We start from the raw sequence: 22,512 nt of genomic DNA, 5'->3' as shown, positions 1-22,512 counted from the left end.
CTTTTAATCTAATATTCTAATACCGCAATAATTTAGCTTGCAAGAGCTCTAACTATATTAAAACCGCATCCACCGCATCTATGAATGTCAATCGAGTGCAACTGTTACAAATGTAAAACTTAGCTTTTGTTGTTCACCCATTGTGAACAATTAAATGTGGCAAGATGAAATCATCTCGTATATCTCTTTGTATTCTTTACCAACATTTGGGGTCATAATAAATAATAATTGTACATTTGTGTCTTTCAATGAATTAACTGTCACTTTTAAACGTAGGGTTGTACATATATTTAAGCGTGCCCCGTGTTACTAAACTCGGGGTGTATTTATTATAATATTTTGTTGCAAGCCACTATTTATGGCACGTTTTATGAATTATTTTTTATTAACGGCCATAATGTAATGGTTATAGCGCATTGATGGGGTTGTAATGTATTTCCTTGTTTATGTTTCTCACGCGTATTTGTTTGCGCATTAGATTCGTTTAATATGATTTTTGCTGTAGTCGGATTTAGCGAATTAATTTTATGTATTTATTATATGACACTATAGTTAATATCCCATTTATTAAACTTTTTAAAGGTACAAAGTCAAAAAGAAATACAACAGATATTATTAATAAGGTACGGAGAGATTTTAAATAATACTTCGTAGTAATATACACGTAGTACAGTAGTACATACGAAATAAGCATGTCATATAAATAGTTCTAGGTAATAGGGCAGAAACATGCTTCAATAGTCTAAATAACATTGAAATAAACATCACATTTCGTTTGCTTTAAAACCAGAATGGAAACCAATAGCGAAGCAATAATAATGTTACCCGCTGACAAAACATACCCAAATTGTTGGAACTGCCTAATTACATACAAAACTAGTAACATTGAAAGGGAATGTAAATCGTTTGACAATGTTCCTATAACCTCACTCCGGGGCCTAAAATTATCGGTTTAGCCCAAGGCTATTTAAGGGAATTCTATACGTTAATAAGCTGTCGATCGAATGAATTTTATAACGCTTTGTCGCCATATGGTCTATAGAAATTTGGCAATTATTTCTTGGTATTGTTATTGGCTATTTTATTGGTCGCTTTGGAACCAATTAGTGAATTGTATAATTTAAGGCGTTACGATGTTATACTGCTGTAAAAACTACAAGCTTTTGACTGTGTGTATAGCGAAATTTTTTAAAGAATTTTTAATACGTACATGCCAGCATTTGCAAAACCAAGATTTTTATCAAATTATAAAATAATAAAGCTTGAAATACGGCAATTATTTTCACACATTATTATCTACACAATATATTTTACATCTCAATTTCTATAGGTACTAAATGTTGAATATTCAATGCAAAGGCCCTTTCAAATAATAGTTTCACTAACCATGATTTTTATTGAAGTGAAACTTCTTTAGGCGCGATGAGTGTAAAAATTTAAAGTTTGCGTCATGGCAATACCGACACGTCATGGATTTACTCCATGCTGATGATTTTGGTATCTTTGTATCATGCCAAAGAAGTTTCACTTCTGACGCGTGGGTTCGGCAAACACGTTCTTATTTTGTTAACTGTCAATTTTTTTTGCATATAAACTTCATACCATAAAATTATTCAGTTGATCTCAGTACATCAAATCGCAACTATATGATCCGTACAAAGCAACGTGTGAGCGCTAGTGCGGCCCCACGCACGCACCCTCTTGTTACATTAAATACGTTTCCGCATATCACGCACTATGTCATTTCCTAACTAGGCATGTGGCGTTGAAACATCGATATCGATGTTTTTGGAAGTCATTGCATAAATAAAAATATTTAGTTAAAATTGGTTTCATGAAAAGGTTCTACGGATATTAAAAGATCTAGATTAGAAAATCTCATGAAATAGTCTAGTACTAAACAAAGTTAAAATTTAAATTGCACATGTGGATTGCGCCACCATACCTGCTTGTGTGGCCTCCACCTTTTCATATACTTATTTTGTTTTAAATCGTTGTTATTTTGTTTTAACCAAATGTGGCAACTGTTTATGGAAGGTGTTTATTCAGATAGGCTTAAAGTAAGTATATTATATCTTAGCTTATTATAATGTTTAGGGTTAATAATTTTTCAATCCTTTGTTAAAACTTATTTCCTGAATAACCCAATTAACCATTTTAAAATGACGTGTTCATATAGCACAGTTTTTGACAAAAAACATTATTTCATTAATCTGATATTTAATGACTTAATTACTGTATTAATCAGAAAATTAAAAATTATTTTGCGATGTCGATATTAGAATGGACATCACTAGTGTAACAGCTATGGGAAGCTATTTGCGGATTGAATCAAATCCACTGAATTGTAATATTATACGGTTAAAACTTTGATTGTAATAATAAGTTTTAATTGGTAGGGGTTTAATTATAACGAAAAATATGTATTTTATATTTTAAATAATCTTCAGGCCTAATTTATTCTTCTAAGTATTGAAATTCCTGAAAAAAAAACTATAAGAACGACGTTTCGAAACCAAACTAACGGCAAATGTAAAGAACAATTTACTTAATCATAGATACCATAGTTCTCGGTAACAATTTTGATATATTATCTAAAAAGTTAATACCGCTTAAGAAAACAAACAGTTTCATATTAAATGTGAAATTACGTCCATACATATTTGTGGTAAACTCAACTATAATTATTCCCACGCAACGATAAATAGCTAACATTTTAGTAAACAACCCGAAACGATGAAAGTTTTGTTCATAGCGTGCTCATGTACATTATATTTAATTAAAATAGTAGAGCTATGAATAACGATCGAAGTAAAAAATGACGCTGTTTCAAAAACGTCTTTTTTAATATTGTTCCGATCATGTTACTTTGTGATATTACGAAGTTAACAAGATTTTTTTTAGCAATGGCGAATGTAATCAATGGCGAATATTATGGACTTTTGGGTGAAACTAATGCCAGTGCCTTAGTTCATCTTAATCAGGACACTTTGCACATCTAATAAAAACCTCCACCAACTCTTCAATTTGTCTCTATGACTTAGAATTCATATTTCATTCAATAATTTAAAGTACCTTAAACCTTGTAATTAACATCACATCAATACCTACATTCATTTGTTTCTGCCATCCATAAAATACGCAATGTAAGACAACACAATCACTAAAGCAATTCCAACCCTAAAAATCAACCATGCTGAGTCAACACCACCGGGATACCTTCATTACCCGTTGCCATGGCGACCAGGGACGCCCAAACAACATTATCATCCCTCTATCAATTTCGCGTACAATTAGTTAGGGCTGATCGGATTTTACAATGCATTTATGGTAACCAAATTGGCAGTTACACGCATTGGGAAATGCTTAAAGTTCTGTTCCCAGCCACTTTTATTTGTGTTATTGATCCCTTCAATTGTTCTTGTTTGGTCAGTTTTATATGTTATAAAAGATTATATTAGTAAGATTGTGTCATTTAACGAGTAAAAAGCATTTACCCTAGTTGCCTGGAAGAGATCACTTATAAGTGATAAGGCCGCCAAATAAGTCGTGCTCTTCCTTTTTTTTGTATGTAATTGTCAGATTTCCTTTACGTACAACTATATTTAAGTGTCCATAAATAAATAAAAATACTTAAGGACAGTTTATCGTGCATTCAAGAACCTTTTTCATGAACGTAACTCGAAATCAATAGATTTTTTAATCAAAAGAACACACCTACACCTTAAGCGTATTCAAAATATTATAATAATACACAACAAACTCGCTTATTGTCACAATACATTCCCTTCGTTTTTTAACCAAATTCTCTTCCCAACAAAACAGTTCCATCATAATACACGCATAATAATCCACACATACAGAACGGGAAAAGAACAAATAAATCTCAAAGCCAAAACATCAAACAGCTTTTGTAAATAGAAGGGCTGCTGAATTTTATAACATAAGCCTTAATATTGAGACGGAGTCACGTAACAGACAAGTAAATGTTAATCAAAATACCCAAGACCACCAAAGGTGTTCATTTCCGTACGCTAAATCAATTTTATTTAACAAAAGCCACCGTACATCCGGAAAAGTTGTGAAACAAACATTCTTTGGGACCGGTCCTGGGTTTGACTAACATAGTATTTCTTATGGACATAGTCAAACAAATTATTTGGCCATCATGTTTAGTGTGTGCCTTTGTGTTATACTTTGTAATTCAAATTGAAGTTGCAATTTAGCACAAGCAACGGTAGATGTAAAAGTAAATAACTCCCTAAAATTATGTAAGGTTAATTATAATACTAAATGATGATGCTGGTGGCCCACAACACATTCAAAATCTAAGGTATAAAGAGCCTCTGCGTGTTGGACCTGTGTCCCCACGTAAGCCTTCCAAAGGTGGCTTCCTTCTGGTGGTACCTGTGTATTAATAATAGAGAGAGACATTATAATACCGATTAGTTGATTTGTAAACTTTATTAATAATGACAAGATAAAGCCCACATTATAATGTGCTTTAAGTTTATGCTCAAAATAGGTAGTCTATATGTTTCCTTGTCTTTTTATTGTGCAGGAGTTATTCCTGCATTTTTGAAGGAAACAGAACCTTTAGAGACGATTAGTATTTCTTTTATATCTAACCATCTAACATATATTATTTACACTTCGAATTATTTAAATTACAAATTTTATTAACTTTTTATTGGTATTATTGAATCTAAATAACGAATAATCAATATATTTAGATACTATTTGGTTATAAACATTTTATAAGCGTTTCATGATTTTATATGTGCAATTTGCATTAACACTTTTAATATTGATTCTTTGTAATTATCACTTCGACACGGGTGAATCTTAATCAAGTTTACATATTGTATTTAAACATTATTTTTTGAGTGCAATAAATCTGTGTGGGTATAGCATTTGTGTGATACAAATTAGTGTCGTAAATCGTGTGGGATTTTTATTACAGCAATCATTGTAGATGTAGAATGCTTTCCTCGGAATTCAAATATTTCTGTCCTATTTGAGATTCTTGATTCTTATATACATACTTATATACTTACTTATTATTAATATTGTAAAGCTGAAGAGTTTGTTTGTTTGATTGTGTGTGTAATCTCTAGAACTACTGATCCGATTTGAAAAATTCTTTCGGAGTTAGATAGCCTATTTATCGAGGAAGGCTCTATATCATTACGCTAAGACCAACAGGAGCGGAGCACTGCGGGTAAAACCGCGGATCACAGCTAGTAATACATATTAGTAACGTTTCCTCCAAGTCTTAATGTTTGTCGTAAAATAAAAATAAGTGAGATTTGAGATGAAAATTTGTATTTGATAGAGCTATTTGGCTATAGCGGTCAGTGAAGGCAATCGAATCCGCAGGGTGTAATAATAATGATAAATTGTATTACCAATAATTATTACAGCACGTCTTATAAGATACACAATTTTGCCCTCAATTTCTCTATGCATTATTAGCCAATTTTTGTCAATTACACTCAATACTTAACAAGACAAAATATTAATAATAGTTCAAAAGACAATAACCATGACTAATCCCATAATAAACATTCCTCCGAACACGAAACGAGTATCGAGTTTGCCGTACAAATGAATACATTCACACAGACTTCCATTTGACCGGCTATGTTTGCCCAGACAATTCCCGCCTTGTGCCACCGCAGGAGCTACCTACGTTTATGACTACCTGGTAACCAAATATGTTCGAGTACTTGCTAACAGAACCTTGGTTTAGCTTTACCTATTTTATGGGTATCGTATTTTATGAAGAGGGTATCCCATGCCCATTTAAGGTACATGTCAATAATAGTATTCTTGGAATTATAATACGGATGCGCTCAGTGTTTAAATATTTAGCTCATCATCAGAGTTTCATTACTTGATGCAACATCGATATTAATGGATCATCAAAAATATCGCTACAATTAGCGCCTTGTCTTAATTTTTTATTTATTCAAAAAAGAAATTGTTTACGTAAGTATATTTCATTATATAGCGTACTTTCTTCCTATTTATTTTGCGTATGAATACTTCTCACAAGAACTATCACACTAATTTGATAGAATCAATATTGAAATAGATCATAAGTTTCATAAGCCAAGACAGAGGAAGCAGTTAAAAAACTTCTCTATAATCACCTTCAATACTAAAAGAAATAACCAATCACGCTCCAATTAAAAGTTAACACATCCAAGTTAATAATCCTGCTTTTTTCCAATAAGTAAGTGTTAAGTGCACTAGTTGAAGTTTAAAACAAAGTTGTTGATACAAGTTATAAAAGTGTATCAGGTAGACAATTCAGGAAACTACATAGTTGCTTCGTAATTGGTAGTTATGATAGAGCTGTTAATTTGTTGCTAGGAATACAATTTATAGTGTTCGTTTAGGAAATAATAAATATCGAAGTAATTGGCAATACAAAAAATGTATTTTTGTGTTATGGATTAATTGAAACCGATAAAAAATGTAATAAATAAATAAAACAGAATTATATAAATTATAATAACAGTCTTTTTGACAATATTACAATCTTAATGAATAATAAAGTGTGTTAACATTTAAAAGTATTGTAAATAAAAATTCTTGAATATCAAACCGCATTACTAAACATTTTATCTACAAAATATTTCCTCTAAATAATCATCAGCTAATCCTATGAAAGAAAAGTAAACATAACCAAACCATATCAAACCGGACCGTATAATAAACATCAATAATTAATGGTCCAGTACATATTCCACGTTATTTACGATACGCTCATTAAAATCGATCACATTCATCGCATACATTTATTTGCCCAGTACAAATTTAATGCCTATAAAATCCCGCATCCAACCCCTAGGATTCTTAATAGCTTACAACAACTTGGCAACAATTTCAATTGAATGCTAATTACGTAAGTTCTGAATGTTTAATTACTTGATTCTAAAATTACAGTCCCTGCATAAGCATTTACATTTAATTGCTTTGATAACTGCTAAAACTTTGGCTAAGCTGTATCATTTTGGTCTGGAATTGCTAGCAATAGTTTAATTGTTACTTTGTTACAGAGCACTTAAAACTATTTATATTAGGACGTTATGCACACTATAATGTTCTAGCAGAATAGTAAATTTCTAGAAAGACAGATGTTTTAGATGGAATATTGCTATCTATTCCTCTGTACCTACCATCTGTATTTGAGCTATCCCTTGAGAATAGCAAAAATCTTATTATATTTATTTAAACACATGATAAACAAAAACACGAATGCCCTAGTTTATCTTGAGCAAAATTTCATAAAACACAGCAAACAGAATCAAATATTAAAATAACGCTACGCTTTCTACAGTTCAACATTTGTATTAAAAAGCTCTCGTACGAGCATAATATTATTATTCCTTGCAGGCCCTTAGAGCTCACGGTGAGCTATTACTCATCTTTCAGAGGTTCGTTTTTATGGGAGAATGTGAAAAATGCCAGAATTTTCATCCGTTTCTCAAAGTGGCTGGATTAATTCAGGAGGCACTTATATCAAATTGGATTTCGAGCGACTGCCACTCGCGTCTTGTCGGTTTCTTTTGACCGTCCGAACCGCTTCTATTGGCTCGTCTTCAACAATTATGTATCGCTTGGTATTTGAGCATTGATTGCAAAGAAAATGTTACGGGAATCGGCAATCAAAGTTCGTTGTATCCTTTTGTACAGGCTTATTCAATCTTAAAAAATTTTGAAATTGTTCTTCCTGGTTTCTTATGATGAATGAATGAACGCTTTATTGTACACCATAGGAAAAAGACATACATATAAGAGAGACATGCACAAATGGCTCTCTTTAATAACAGAATGCATGCCTCAATTTATTTTTGAATTAATTTAATCCAATTAAGATTCTGTTGCATCCTTTAAAAACGGATGAACATTAAGTCAATTGTTCAAACGAACAACGGCTACAATTAACTGTGTAGAACCCGATCAATCCAACAAAAAGCCAGAACATTGCTTGCTTTGCTTTTTAAAACATCGCTTAGGTCTCTATTTTCCCGATAACAAAAACGTAACCTAGTTGCAGTTGTAGTGAATCCACAGCAAATAGTGTTCATTAAACGCTAACTACGTAATAAACTTTCTAAACAGACTTCAGACTGAACATTACCAGCGTTGTTCTGCGTCCAATTAAAGTTTACATTCAACGGTTGACTTCAACATTACTTCAATGCTTAAATGGTAATCGAAGTATTTACAATTTACATAGCTTGGGCTGGATCAGAGGATATGGTATGAGGAAATATATTGTACACTATTATTGATAATATAACGGCATAATTTGCAAGCGTGTTCATAATTATTGATTTCACATATCTAACTCCATGAATAACTAAGACAGTGCCAGTTCATAATATTTTATCCAAATAAAAAGTCGATTATGGCTTCTAGGTTCCTCCATGTTTAGTTTTAAGCATCAATTTTCTTGGTCGATAGCATTTGTCCCTTAGTGGAATACGCATCTTCTCATTGCCCCAATACCGTGACAATTCTCATAAAGAACCAGCAGTAGTTACCAGCTTATAAAACTGTCTATCTTTGTTACAGTGCCTCCACGGAACGCGCTGCGTACACCTGGCTGCCAGATACCAGGATAGAGTTCTCATCACCCTACAGTCGCCGACAGAGTTCCACCTCCACGGTCTACGAGAGTGACTGATGGTGTGACTCCTTCGACCAGCTCGAAGAAGCATTGTTATAGACTTTTGTGCGCAACTATACATCGATATGGATTAGCTTAGCTGTACATACGTTAGATAAGTTTGTTGATTGTAACGTGTTACGTGGTGAATATTTATTTTGTTATTACTATGATTAGACGTTTGGAGTTTAGAGGTTAGAAGCCTGATACAATTTCGTACACAGACTTACTGATATTCTAGTCACTCAATATAAGTTATCATTAGCTCCAAATAAATTATACTGTTGTGTGACAGGCTTTTAACTTCGTTAAACGGTAACAATAGTGTACATAATCCAACAAAATTGTATGACAATATACGTTTCCCCTAGTACTTATTTGCAAAGACCTTCACTACCAACATTCAAAAATATCTTCAAAAAATTCTAACACATTCTAACATAAGTTCTATTAAGTAAGAAAATTTCAACAGATGTTAAAAATATGAGTACTAAATTCACGTCAGAAGGGGAATCTTCTTACATTTTTGCTCATAAATTTGCTAATATCCCCGCATTTGCAGAGATGGGCGCGTAAAACTTCTTAGTTACAGAAAATGAATATTTATGACGTAAAAGTATAGCCCATTTATGGGCGAAGTTAAAAATATGTATTCTATTGACTTATTGGTACTGTATCAATGTAAATCTTAAGCCGTAACTTTTTCTTTGTTAACTTCGATAACGATATAATTAACGGCCATTACTTGAAGCTCTATTTTATCACAGTTTCCTATACCCGTAAATTATATCCAAGATAGTCGTAGTCCGTATATTGTTACTAAATTTACCCAGTTTTTTAAAATTCCTTATTATCTCTTCTCTCTTAATGTAGCTTGTAATATATTAATTATCTTTGTATCGAATTTCTTGCCTACTTAGAAAATAAAGGCAATGATATTATTATAATTTTTATACTACACATTTCTTAAAGATATTCTTATCCTCATATTATCCTCCTCATATTCCATTTTACTTTTATTAAATCAAGGTATTTCAACAAGTTACTTTTGTTACTAAAACATCATGTTCACAAATAATTTATTTAATACTTTCAAATATTTGAAAAAGAGGCCATATTATTTTATATCGTTAAGTGCATGCATTCAATTACTGTTTGTACTTGTTAAGAATATAGTTATAGTTTAAAATGAAAATGTATAATAAGAAACAAAATCCTAATAATATTGTAATTAATATACCTACTATTGTATGAAAAATTAGATAGAAAAATAAATAATTTGCTGTGATTTTATTTCAGAAAAAAAATTATATCCGCTGAATTTCAATATTTCGTATACGTTCAATCGCGTATAAAAGGAATTGTAAAGTATAACTAGAATAAGTATTACTATAAAAATATAACAATAAGATTTATTTTTGTAATATAGAATGCCTCGGGTTTCAAAACACACGACATTTAGTATGTAATTGTTAAAACTGTACAAAATCTATGTTATGTACATATTATAAACTAAATTAATGTAAAAACCCTTTATTGTTTAATTATTTTTATTATAAAAGGTTCTAATATAAGACAGTTACAATCTCATTTTTAATAAAGCAATATACAGTTTATTTATATTATGGTATCATACATCATAGAAAATAGATTAGTGCATTGAAACACCAAAACTAAGTCTATAAGTAAGTATATGAACATTACATACATACTTATTCCTTATTCATTTAAGGGCCGATTTTTCAATCCATTGATAAAACTTACCTGTCCAATAAAGTATTACACGATAATGTTAAAATGTCACCTGTAAACTGTCAAATACCGGCAATTAGAATACATTTCTTAAAACGTTAGTACATAACGTAGTTTAATACGTTATTCGACGAATAAGTTTTAACCAAGGATTGAAAAATCAGCCCTAAATATAATTTAAAATGTTCGAGTATAACTCTCTCATATACCTATGTAAAATTTTTAACATATTTCCTAAATATATCGATAATTTATTCCTACTTTATCATTTTAATTCATTGCGAATTATTGTACTTGTCAATCTAACATTTTGTATAATTTTCAATAAAGTCATATTAATATAATCTTTTATTTATTTCAAAACCACAACTACCATTACGCTAGAAGTAAGTAAACCAACTACCATTACGCTAGAAGTAAGTAAACCAACTACCATTACGCTAGAAGTAAATAAACCAACTACCATTACGCTAGAAGTAAGTAAACCAACTACCATTACGCTAGAAGTAAGTAAACCAACTACCATTACGCTAGAAGTAAGTAAACCAACTACCATTACGCTAGAAGTAAGTAAACCAACTACCATTACGCTAGAAGAAAGTAAACCTATGAAGACGAAAATCTTAAAGATTATCTCAATAAATCAACGTTAGGCAACTAAAACAGAACTATATGAAAAATATTGTACAGTAGAATTCAAAAATGACTTGATTTTCGTCGTTATTTGGAAAATGTTAATTATTATCCTTTGAAATTTTATTTATATACATAATAAAAACATAGTTAAATAGGTAATAAATAAATAAATAATTAACATACACGCAAGCTCTAGTAATATTATGAATGCCAAAAGCCTCTACATTTATTTATGTATTTAATTATTTATTAAAGAATTTCCAACAAAGGACACAGTTCACGTTTATTACATCTTATTAAAATACATAATCTACTGTACCTTTAATTACAGGAAATTACAGCGTTCAATGTTCATTACAATTCAATTACAATTTGTCATTTTATTAAAAAATATTAGGTATATAACAATAATAATTAAAGAGCCATTATATAAATCAAACAAGCATTACTATTACAGATTTTAAATTATATTAGTCAATTTAATAAAAATATTATATAAATAATAAAAATTTAAAGAGCCAATAATTATATACATGAACTTAATGAGTAGTTACATATTTAAATTTCGAGTTTAGTATGACAACTATATTAGAATAAAATTAATTAAAACTAGTCATTACTAAGTTTAACCCTGGAACCCTACCCGGGGTGCTCGAGCACCCCACAGCATTTTGTTTAGGCTATGATTTTTGTTATTTCTAATTCACAGATTTAGCCTTCGGTGTATTTTCTCTTCGGTTAATTAGCCTCTGATTGGTCAGTCTTGCGGCGACCGCTGTGCATCGTAGTCGTGTGTAGGTGGTTGTTGGGGTGCTCCTACACCCCAGTGAAGGAAAATTGTAATACCGAAATCAAAGCAAAAGAAAGTAGTTATCATGTTATCTACTCTTCACGACACCCCAGACAAGACAGATGATGTACAGCTCCCTGAAATAATGCAATATTATAATAAAACTAAAGGGGGTGTGGACGTGTTTGACGCGTTGGCTAAAAAATATTCCGTCTAGAGAAAAACAAGACGATGGACACTTTGCCTCTTTTATGGGTTGCTTAATGCAACTGCTATTAATTCTTGGGTCTTATACAACTGTTCAACTGCAAACAATAAGCCACAAATAAAATATCGTCGCACTTTTTTAAAGCAACTGGCCTTGAGTCTAATCACAAAACACTTGGAGGACCGTTTACAAAAGCCAACTTTGAGGCGGGATATTAAAGAATCCATATCAGGTATTCTAAAAAAACCTCTATCAAACCAAAGCGCAGTTCAGGTGCATCATACACAAGGACGCTGTGGATTCTGTCCTAGAATAAGGGACCGAAAAAGCAAGACAAGGTGCAACAAGTGCCAAATTCCAATTTATTTGGAGCATCAAATTGAAGTATGTGAAAAGTGCTCAAATTAATTATCTAGTTTAAGTTTAAAGGCTGATTTGTAATCGCATGTTCCTATCTTACATTAATAATAAAACACTTAAAACAAGTTCTGTTTTATTTATTTTTCCAATATTTTTTTACTTTGGGGTACCACAGCACCCCATGTAGGAAAATCGGATAGGCAAATACAGTGTAGGGTTCTAGGGTTAAGAATATTATACAGGTTTAGGATATAAATAGAAATTTTTGTCATTGGCTAACTTGAAGGATTAACGATTTGAACCGTGTTATAGATGACTGAAGATGTCTATGTCTTTCGAGATAGCAGTGAGCTTGTTGTACTCATGGGTGAGTCTGACTATTGGTGAGTTTTTACCAAGGTTTGTCCGATAAGAGGGTGCACTAAAAAGGCAACGAGGTTGACGAGGAACTCTAGATGATACATTGATATTAACTCTGGTTAGTAACGCTGGACAATCAAAATCATTATTTAGCACTTTATATAAAAACAGAAGATCAGCTATGGTGCGACGCGATTCAAGAGATCTCATATATCATTTTCATGAATTATTATATAGCTTTTACAACTAACTAGTTAACGTTACTGCCTGATTTAGAAATGTTTCACTATGATTAATGTAACTAAAATTTAATCTGTATAAGGTATCCTTATAACGTGTATATTACAGAAAAAGAGAGCATATTAAGACAAGTCAGACTAAACCGTTAGCATAATTTAAATATTTTTTAAACAAAAGTTTGTTAAATAATATAGTATTCGATGCAATAATTCGTCTAAACTACAAAATCCACATTTCAATTCTACAACGTAACAATTAAAACGTTCAACGCAACAGGGGAAGTTTCACAATCCGTAGCTTTTTATACATACCATACGCATAATAATTAATCCCTAAAAATTCAAGCAGCCGTATTCTTTACAATACAAATCAGCTGTCACATTAGTTCGATACGTTTCTTGGTGTACATAATACAATTGTGTTGTGTTAATTGGTGCGAGTTTCTGTTAGTCACCGGTATAGAGAGCGCGAATTCGGAACGAATCGATCGACGTTTTGTAATACGGGAGCGTTTGGATCGAATTGGACGGTGTTATGTAAGAGTGTAACGGCTTATAAAGTTTTAAAGTGAGGGTCAGAACTTGTTTTACACTGAGGGTTGTTTTAATAGCGTTTTATAATGTACGTATTTATCAATATTAATCAAAAATATTTACACTTACTAAAATGCCCATTATACGTAAATTATTAAAATTTTCTTATTTCAATAACTTGATATTATTATTGATGTTTATCTGTAAATAAAATACACGGTAAGAAATTAGCTTTTTATGCTTCTTAGAATAGGTTAATGATCAAAATCATATCACCTGAACGATTTTATAATAAAACCAAGGCAAGAAATATAAGATATACTAGTTTTCGGTTTGTAAAAGATGAAAACTAGTTTCTCGGAAATATCAATATATTAACAAGAAAATGGTGAAAATTCTATCGCATGTTTATTAAATGCATTTCAGTCAGTTCATTAGTCAATATATAATTTTTAAATTCTGTCAACCTTGCGCATAAAGCGTTTCAATCAGCAGTCATGGTCACGGAGCGTATTAAAAGTTCCTAAGTTGGAGTTATTCGATTGCATCGGAAGTTCGCCGCCATTAACGCGGTACACTTTGAAATCTTGTTTACGTTCTAAAGTAAAAGTTTTACAATACGCGCTATTTCCATGATTTTCATCTTGGTAATTAAATTTTTTTATAATACACCAAACAGAATATATTATTTTATACAAATAGTTGGGTTATTTACAATTAATTTAGAACCGCTAAGCAATTGTTAATATTTTTCTTGGATTTGTCACAACTTGCGTAAGCAGTTGTAAACTGTCTAAAATAAGAAAACCACTATTTAATATGAGAAAATCTTAAAATATCACTTCTTGTCGGGTAGAGCCAGGGAAGGTAAATAAGCTAGTTAATAATAAAATTTATTTAGTCTATAAAAATTACTTTCTGAATCGATGTTTAATAATCGAGATATTATTACGCTTCAGAAGCGAGACTAAAGTAATTTTAATGAAATAAATACATGTTTATGTATGAACATTTGTTCCTAAAAAGAAAACATAAATAACGCTTTGCAAAATAATGTCAAATGTGTCGCAACTAGAATAATATGAGAAACTTTAGACGTGTCTCGTTGACACACTGCCCTCATAAAAGGAAAAGCATGCTTTTTTTTAATAATGTAGGTATGTGGTGAGCATAATATAACAAAACATTATTGTGATGTAAATAAACGAAATATTTGTAGGTAAAATACCTAAGACTGGTTTTGACTTTTTTTAGTAATTTTTATCTCTGCTGTCTCTTCTCCAAGACAAAATTGAAAATACATAATGTATAAAAACATTTAACAGGATTAAAAATTGCCTTGAAATGTTATCCAATACAATGCATATTTCAACAATGTGTAATATGATATTATTAGATCATTAACTTCAACACGTAGATTCAATTTCTATAATACTCCAATTCTAGAAACATTCCCGCCATATAATAAAACAGTATCTACACTAATACTAGAATATAATATATTATAATACAGACAAAAGAAAACAAACACAAAACCACACAGAACCATTAAATATTCGTCTACTTTACATAATTAACTCGAAAGCCAATTAAAGCATGATATGTTTATTAAATCTTCCTCTGACGGTGGATTTACATCAAACGAAGGTAGAGCTAGAGCATTATTTCCTGATCATTTAGTGTAAACGAAAACTCGTTTTCAGTGTTGGTCAGTATTAGAACATTGTACAGAATCTTTTCAAACGCACTAAGAACAACGAATAAATGCTCTACGCCTGTTTACACTTGGTTTACACTAAAAGAATTTGACATAGTGGGGTTAGAATGGGCATTCGCTCGTTTGATGTAAATGCACCGTGAGATGTTAACAGAAGCCACATAATGGACTGTTAAAATCTCATTAAGTTCACATAAATTAAGATCTCGCTTTGTCTGATAACGTAATCAATAGATAATAATAAGTATTGAATTATTCCGATGGTACTTGCGTAAGCATATATTATTAGACTGAATGAAATTTTGGTGCCAGGGCATAATCTATATTACTTATAGATAATAACAGTATATAAAAAGTAATAGCTGTTCTCTAGTCTCGTTAAAGCTCAATAATGGCTGGGCCGATTTAGGTGATTTTGGTTTTGAAATCATAGTCATATTTTAGTATAGGTTTAAAAGGTAAGAAACGTAAAAAAAGTTTCGGAAGATACGATGTTATGTTTCTTGGTTAATTACTTTACTTTCGATTTTTAATATAAATCTCGTTGTGAGTACTTAAATTATTCAATAGACTCGACTAACCTTAACTTTATTCCCAAAAATATCTGAGTGTATATTGATTTATTATAAAAACCAAACCATAACACAACGACCAACGAGCTAAAAAATTCAAGTCACAGTTTACCGACATCAAAGTCGATTTTGACGGTAGTATGCAATATATTTGATCAATCAGACCTACCAGGGTTACGTCCGACATCAATTCTCACGCCAGAGTCAATAGCTCGTACATTTTGTAAATAAACTTCAACAATAGACAAACACGTGAAATAATGTTTCACAAAACTTCCCGCAACGACCTTATTACGTCTGCATAAGACCCACTACCTTTACATTAAAATTTCAAGCTCACCGTGTTGACTCTGCCTTTGTAAACACTAATAGAAAATTCAAAAGTGGGAACCAGTTAAGACGAAACAGTGAATATGTTAATTCCCCTCGAATAACATTTAAAATAACTTTTATTACGTCGCTCTATGCCTACGATAAAGATATATATAAATATTTGAAAGTGAGATGTTCTATTTTCGATGCGGCTTAAATGACAATAATCCGTTTAAATGTTTGGGATATACAGCAAATCTGTATTATGCAGCTTGAAGACGACTTTTAAGAAGTTAATCCACTTTTTATTCACTGGAAATACGCCTACGAATCGTTTGTACGCTATTTTATGAGCTTTTAAGTGACTACTGATTACGAGATTCCGGAATGAAGCGGCACTTATCATATTAAGGCTGTAAATATGATAAGCTGTATTTGCTATTCCGCTGAAAGTAAGCCTACAATATATTGAATGTAGATTTCTCATGAATTGGAATTATAGAAAATATTAACGTTGCAACATCTTTTACAAGTTTTATTTGTGTTTTATTGGAATAGTTTTCTAGCAAAAATATTTATACACTACTAAGGTCTAATGTTACTACAGCAATGTTATATCCAAATACAAGCGGTATTATACCTTAAATAGCCACTGAGCAAATGATGAAAATAGTTTGAAATGACACCAATAAAGAGCTTAAAATAATAGTACTATTCCAAAACTATTCCAATATTAGAATAAAATGTTTACCTACCTCTGTTTAAGCATGCATAACGTAAAAATACAATCCATTTTTACCTCAAATTACCTCAAAACATGCAAACTGCAAGGTAGACGATAATATTTTAAGTTTTATTTGGCGCAATAAATTCCACTTCATTTCGTTTGTCGGCTTAGTGTCAGCTGAGCTTTTGAAAATTAACCACAATGCTTTATTACGTCACTGTCGTACAGCCAATTATTGAATTCAACTGAAAACTATTTTCACAGCAGTCGTGTTCATTAGGGCACTGCTTGATGCTTATAGATATAAAATACAAATGGTAACATTATTTCGTATGATTTATTATTTTTTGGAATTAAGATTTTGAGGCAGGTTTAAACAATAAAAATTATAAGACTCTTATAAAACCATCCTACAAAGAATTTGATTAAAAGTATAAGAATTTGTGCTTTTTTCGATTATTGAATCATTATAATAATAATTATTGTTATTTTAAAAACCTTAAATTTTTATCTTATACAAAAGAGTACGCCAACTATGTTATGTCGTAGGTGTACTTTTAAACACCCCAGCAGTTATAGTATAGGTACCCTATACAAACACAACCTTGTATTTCTTTAAAACGATGCCTCCAACGCTTTAAAACCAATAAAGATCGGATTAGTTTATCAAAACCTAACCATATCTGACGTTACACGTGTAAGGACCATCTTAACCAAATGTAGAACAAATTATAGCTTCCATATCGGTTTTTCAAAGAGAAATTAATATAAAATTGTGTACAATATGGTGCAGTAGAGTCGCATTACTGATCCTTTGCCGTAAAAGGTACATCAAAGAATTCCAGTACTCGTACAAATGAGGCTTTTACTAGAACGTACAGTCAACCGTATAAATCATTTATATAGTTATGTATTTTATTCGCACGTAGGGTTGAAGTATTTTTTTCCACGTTGAAATCAAAGTAGTGCAGTAAAAGCTATATAAAATAATATTATTATCTGCTATTAGAATGCAATACTGTTTCGACTAAATGTAGCTATTTTATCTTTGGAAATAACTTTAAAATCACATTATGATTTAAGTTAATTTTTATCATAACATTGCAATATACTATCCATGGACATCTTCAAATCATTCGAACTAGACGAAATTAAAATTGGACCAACCGGAAGGCGTCAGCTTTCAAATTACGAAAAAATCATCGAAATCGATTCACCCCGTCAAAAGGTAACAAACCTAAAATACAGTCGAATTGAAAACCTTCTCCTTTTCTTGAAGTTGAAAAACACACACACAAAAACACTGACAGGTTATTTCTCAAAATATAATACTCCGGACATATCTCAAATTCATGCTATTCATTTACAAGTCAAACAATATGCATCCTTCATAAACCTAATTATCTATACTAATATTATAAAGCTGAAGAGTGTGTTTGTTTGAACGCGCTAATCTCAGGAACTACTGGTCCGATTTGAAAAATTCTTTCGATGTTAGCCTATTTATCGAGGAAGGTAATAGGCTATAATTATATCATCACGCTAAGACCAACAGGAGTGGAGCACTGCGGGTAAAACCGCAGGGCACAGTTAGCTATATAAACCTAATCATTAAATACTCTAAAAGCTAAATTAGTCCACTTTTCTCGGGACCTGTACCCATTGCCACCTGACTCCGATAGCTAACTGCATACTGCGAGCTGCATTCAAATCAGTGAGAGATAAATCACTTCGTTGCATTATTTAATACACGTCTACTGTGCGCTTGTATTCGAATTTATTTGAGGTTTGTTAAGTGACCAACGTATAATGAGGAAATGTTTAGCGTATTTCCGTGGTAATAGTTCTCGGGATCTAAAAATAATTAAAATATATGTGGTAGTCATTTTTATTGAACTACATATTCCAATATTAAGGAATATCACGGTTTTTAAGATACAGTCTCCTAGATTGTAGGGTGGTAAAAACATTATTTAATCGGTAGAATCAATCAATCAATTATTACTTTTAGTCTCATTTTCAATGAAATAAGATATCTAAAGGCCTATAATAATGAGACATTGATATTCAATGCAATATAAAATAAAACTTAAATTAAACCGCACATCCTCTTATATTAAACTAAACTTAAAAAATAAAATACATACCTCCATGACTTTCCAATCCACGCTTATTAACCCTCAGACAGTAATGAAATCGACTTCCTAAACACGCTTTACAAACAGTCCAATTCAATACCGGCTATGATACGCAACGCCCACCGCACATTGTATGTAAAACCGAGTGCACATGTAAGTCTTGTTGCTATAACGCGCCTACATGGCCAGGGACGAACCTATTTTGGTAAGATAGGCGTACGAGTTCGTTATGGCAGGATAAATAGCCATACTCTGAACTAGATCGCGCTTAGAACAATGATTACACATGTCAACCTTATTGAATAATTAAACATACAATGCGACAGGCGAACCGACAATCCCACAAATGGACACGAAACATGTATTATTTTGACACGTTGTTTGCCACAATTTTCCAATAATCCGATGATTATGTAATCCCTCATCATAATTTAGGTGTTGTATCCACTATCCAACCTACATTATTGGTGTTTCATTATTATCTATGAATAATATTTCAACGAAATTATTTCCACTTATTATTTTGAACTAGTTGTGCAATCCGGCTTCTTCTATGGTACACTGTCGAAAATTGATCGTATCAACTCAGAAACCATCGTGGATTCATGCACAGCCCTTAGCTAAAGATTCATCATGGGCAAATGCATAGTTAACGATTATACACAAAACATACGGACAAAAATTTTATATTATATACAAATGTATTCAGGAAATAACTCAAGGTATTCGTAAAGTTTGTAACTTTCCATTTTTTATAGCCAACTATATTGAAATATTCCACTTAAATAAAAAAGCAATAATCTCCATCTTTTGTTCTTTTTTATCAAAGGTTTCAATGTTCGTACATTATGACTGTCTTTGATAAGATCCAATTGGTTTTACTGTATACCTAATCTATACATAATATAATAAATCTGTAGAAGGGTCAATTCTGTACATTGAAAATATTGAAAAAATAAATACCAGGGGGTGTTACTGGATCGATACCAAACCCAAATATGTGATTAAAAAAATTTTTGTCTGTCTGTCTGTCTGTCTGTCTGTCTGTATGTGAAGGCATCACGTGAAAACTAGCGGTTCGATTTCGATGAAACTTGGTATAATTATACCTTATTATCCTGGGCGTAAAATAGGATACTTTTTATCCTGGAAAAATACGTAGAAAAAAATTAATCTTAATTTTTCAGTTTTATCCATAGACGTTGTTCCGTAGAACCGCGAACACACGTTGCGTATTATTATAGGCCTAACCGTATTTGGGAATTGGGTCCAATAGATATTTATAAGATGTTATTGTCAGAGGTCTCAAAATGGAGAAATAAACCATCCACGCGAAGACCGACATCCGCGCGGACGGAGTCGCGGGCGGAAGCTAGTATCTAATAAATATTAAAAAAAATAACTGTACAACTTTAACCCTATTACGGTAATTTTGAATTAGTGCATAACGTCATTAACATAAATATAGCTATTTACTTTAATAATAAATGAAACATTAATTTTCTTTCATTGATATTGGCCCCATCGATTAAAATAGAATTCGGATAAAAGTAACTTTGGCTTGGCCGATTCTCACTTTACAGTTCAAGCACTTTAAAACCTTAACAAACAGTTATAATATCACCTTAGATAATTGCTAAAGAATCATTAAAAAAAATCATTTTACTTTAACATTTTTCCATACCCAATACACCCTTTATCTTTAATACTAGCGGTCCGCCCCAGCTTCGCCCGTGGTACATATTTCGTAATAAAAGGTAGCCTATGTCCATTCTCGGGTATCAAAATATCTCCATACTAAATTTCATGCCAATTGGTTCAGTAGTTTAGGCGTGATTGAGTAACAGACAGACAGACATAGTTACTTTCGCATTTATAATATTAATATTATATAAGTAGGGATTAAATTGATTGTGATTAATAAATAGCGTATAAAACTGAGCTACGATAATCACTTCAGTACAATCAATTATTGATGCAAGCCATTGTTCCGAACATTCACGTTGAATTTAATGGACTGATTTATTAATGACGTTTTCAATAATTAACAATAGCAAAAGATATTATGTTTAACTCATTCTAACCGCAAATCGCAATACATAAAAACCTTTATTTATTATGTCATATATGACCAATGGTTGTGCATTGTTTCAGTTTTGTTTAATGTACTGAATACTGTATATTTGATTGAATGTTTGACGGAATTAAGTGAAAATTCACACTAACAATCACATTTCCCATTGAGCCCCGAGCGGCCCGATCGGGCCACGACACAATAGATTTTCTATTGTGTCTGTGATTCCGGGGGCTGAGTTATTGCTATTTAAGCTATTGTTAATCTGCAAGGTAATTCCCTAAATTTACTGACCAACTACTGATTATGTATTATACTTTTTGATAAACAACATTCTGTAAAACATTAAAAAGGTGTAAACTATTGGATAGTTTTGATAAAAACAAACATACCTTTATTTTGAGACAGAACCTAGGAGACAATTTTTCTATCAACTAGAGAGCTTTCTTGAATAAAGCGTCGTTAATGGTAACAAACATAACGGACCGCTATAATATAGAAAAAGCATTTACAAACTTTATTAGCATGCATATTTATGCTAACAACCAACTAACGATGTCATGTCAGGCAAACAAGGATGCAGTTGTACAAATGCAAGCAATTTCACCTCAGTACTGCATATTACGGTGTTAATACTTAACATTAGTACTATTTCATCAATAGACTCTGTCATCTGCCTAACTGCGTTAGGCTAGTTGCAGAGCTTGACCGACCATCAGTGCGTACGTCAGTCGCGCTTGTCATATGTATGGAAATTCATAAAACCGTTCATAGCTAGACCGACCATACGCACGCTTATTCCATACATATGACAAGCGCGACTGACGTACGCACTGATGGTCGGTGAAGCTCTGCAACCGGCCTAAAACAATAATAAATCAACAAAACGTGAAACCTTTTTTTTGGAAAAGGGAGGTCCCTGCGAAAATGTTTTTTTTTTCTTCTTGCTCATGATACATACATACTTTATAAGCAAACAACAAGAAACTTCAAATTTCTAATCGTACTATCTGAGTAAATAAATCAATAGTACTTTGGGCTGTACGTTGATATATTATCAAGCCAGCCATATTATGTCTCGTATTCTTTTAAACATTTAGATGCGTTACGATACCATCAACACATCAATACAATCGAGTAGCCGGTAAACAACAAAAGGTATATATTTGGCAATAAAAGTAAAAACTAATATTGAACAAGTCGCACAACACGTCGCTATCTCCGGCATATGGCCACGACAGATGAATACACGGATGTAACACGTGTACCATGTAAATGAAGGCAACGTGTGAAATGCGACTATATTGAAATGTCTGATTGACTTCACACTGATACGGTTAAAGGTATTATTTTCCTGTGAATAATGTTGACGTAAACAGTGCTGACGTGATGCGTTTTGTAAGTGATCGG

The 22,512-nt window shown here is 31.8% G+C and overlaps 1 protein-coding gene across 1 annotated transcript in view; it reads left to right on the top strand.

Annotated features, from left to right (window-relative positions):
* Positions 1-9,744, top strand: part of LOC123696639 (toll-like receptor 6) — a 119,610-nt gene extending 109,866 nt beyond the window's left edge. Inside the window, exon 2 of the mRNA XM_045642961.1 lies at positions 8,590-9,744. The gene's annotated coding sequence lies outside the window, so the exon portion shown is untranslated. The remainder of the gene's footprint in view (positions 1-8,589) is intronic.
* The last annotated feature ends 12,768 nt before the right edge of the window (positions 9,745-22,512 follow it).

The sequence above is a fragment of the Colias croceus genome, chromosome 13, assembly GCF_905220415.1.
Source record: "Colias croceus chromosome 13, ilColCroc2.1".
NCBI classification, from domain to species: Eukaryota; Metazoa; Arthropoda; class Insecta; order Lepidoptera; family Pieridae; genus Colias; species Colias croceus.
The sequence above is the reverse complement of the archived record's forward strand: the minus strand, read 5'-3'. Positions and strand labels throughout refer to the sequence as shown.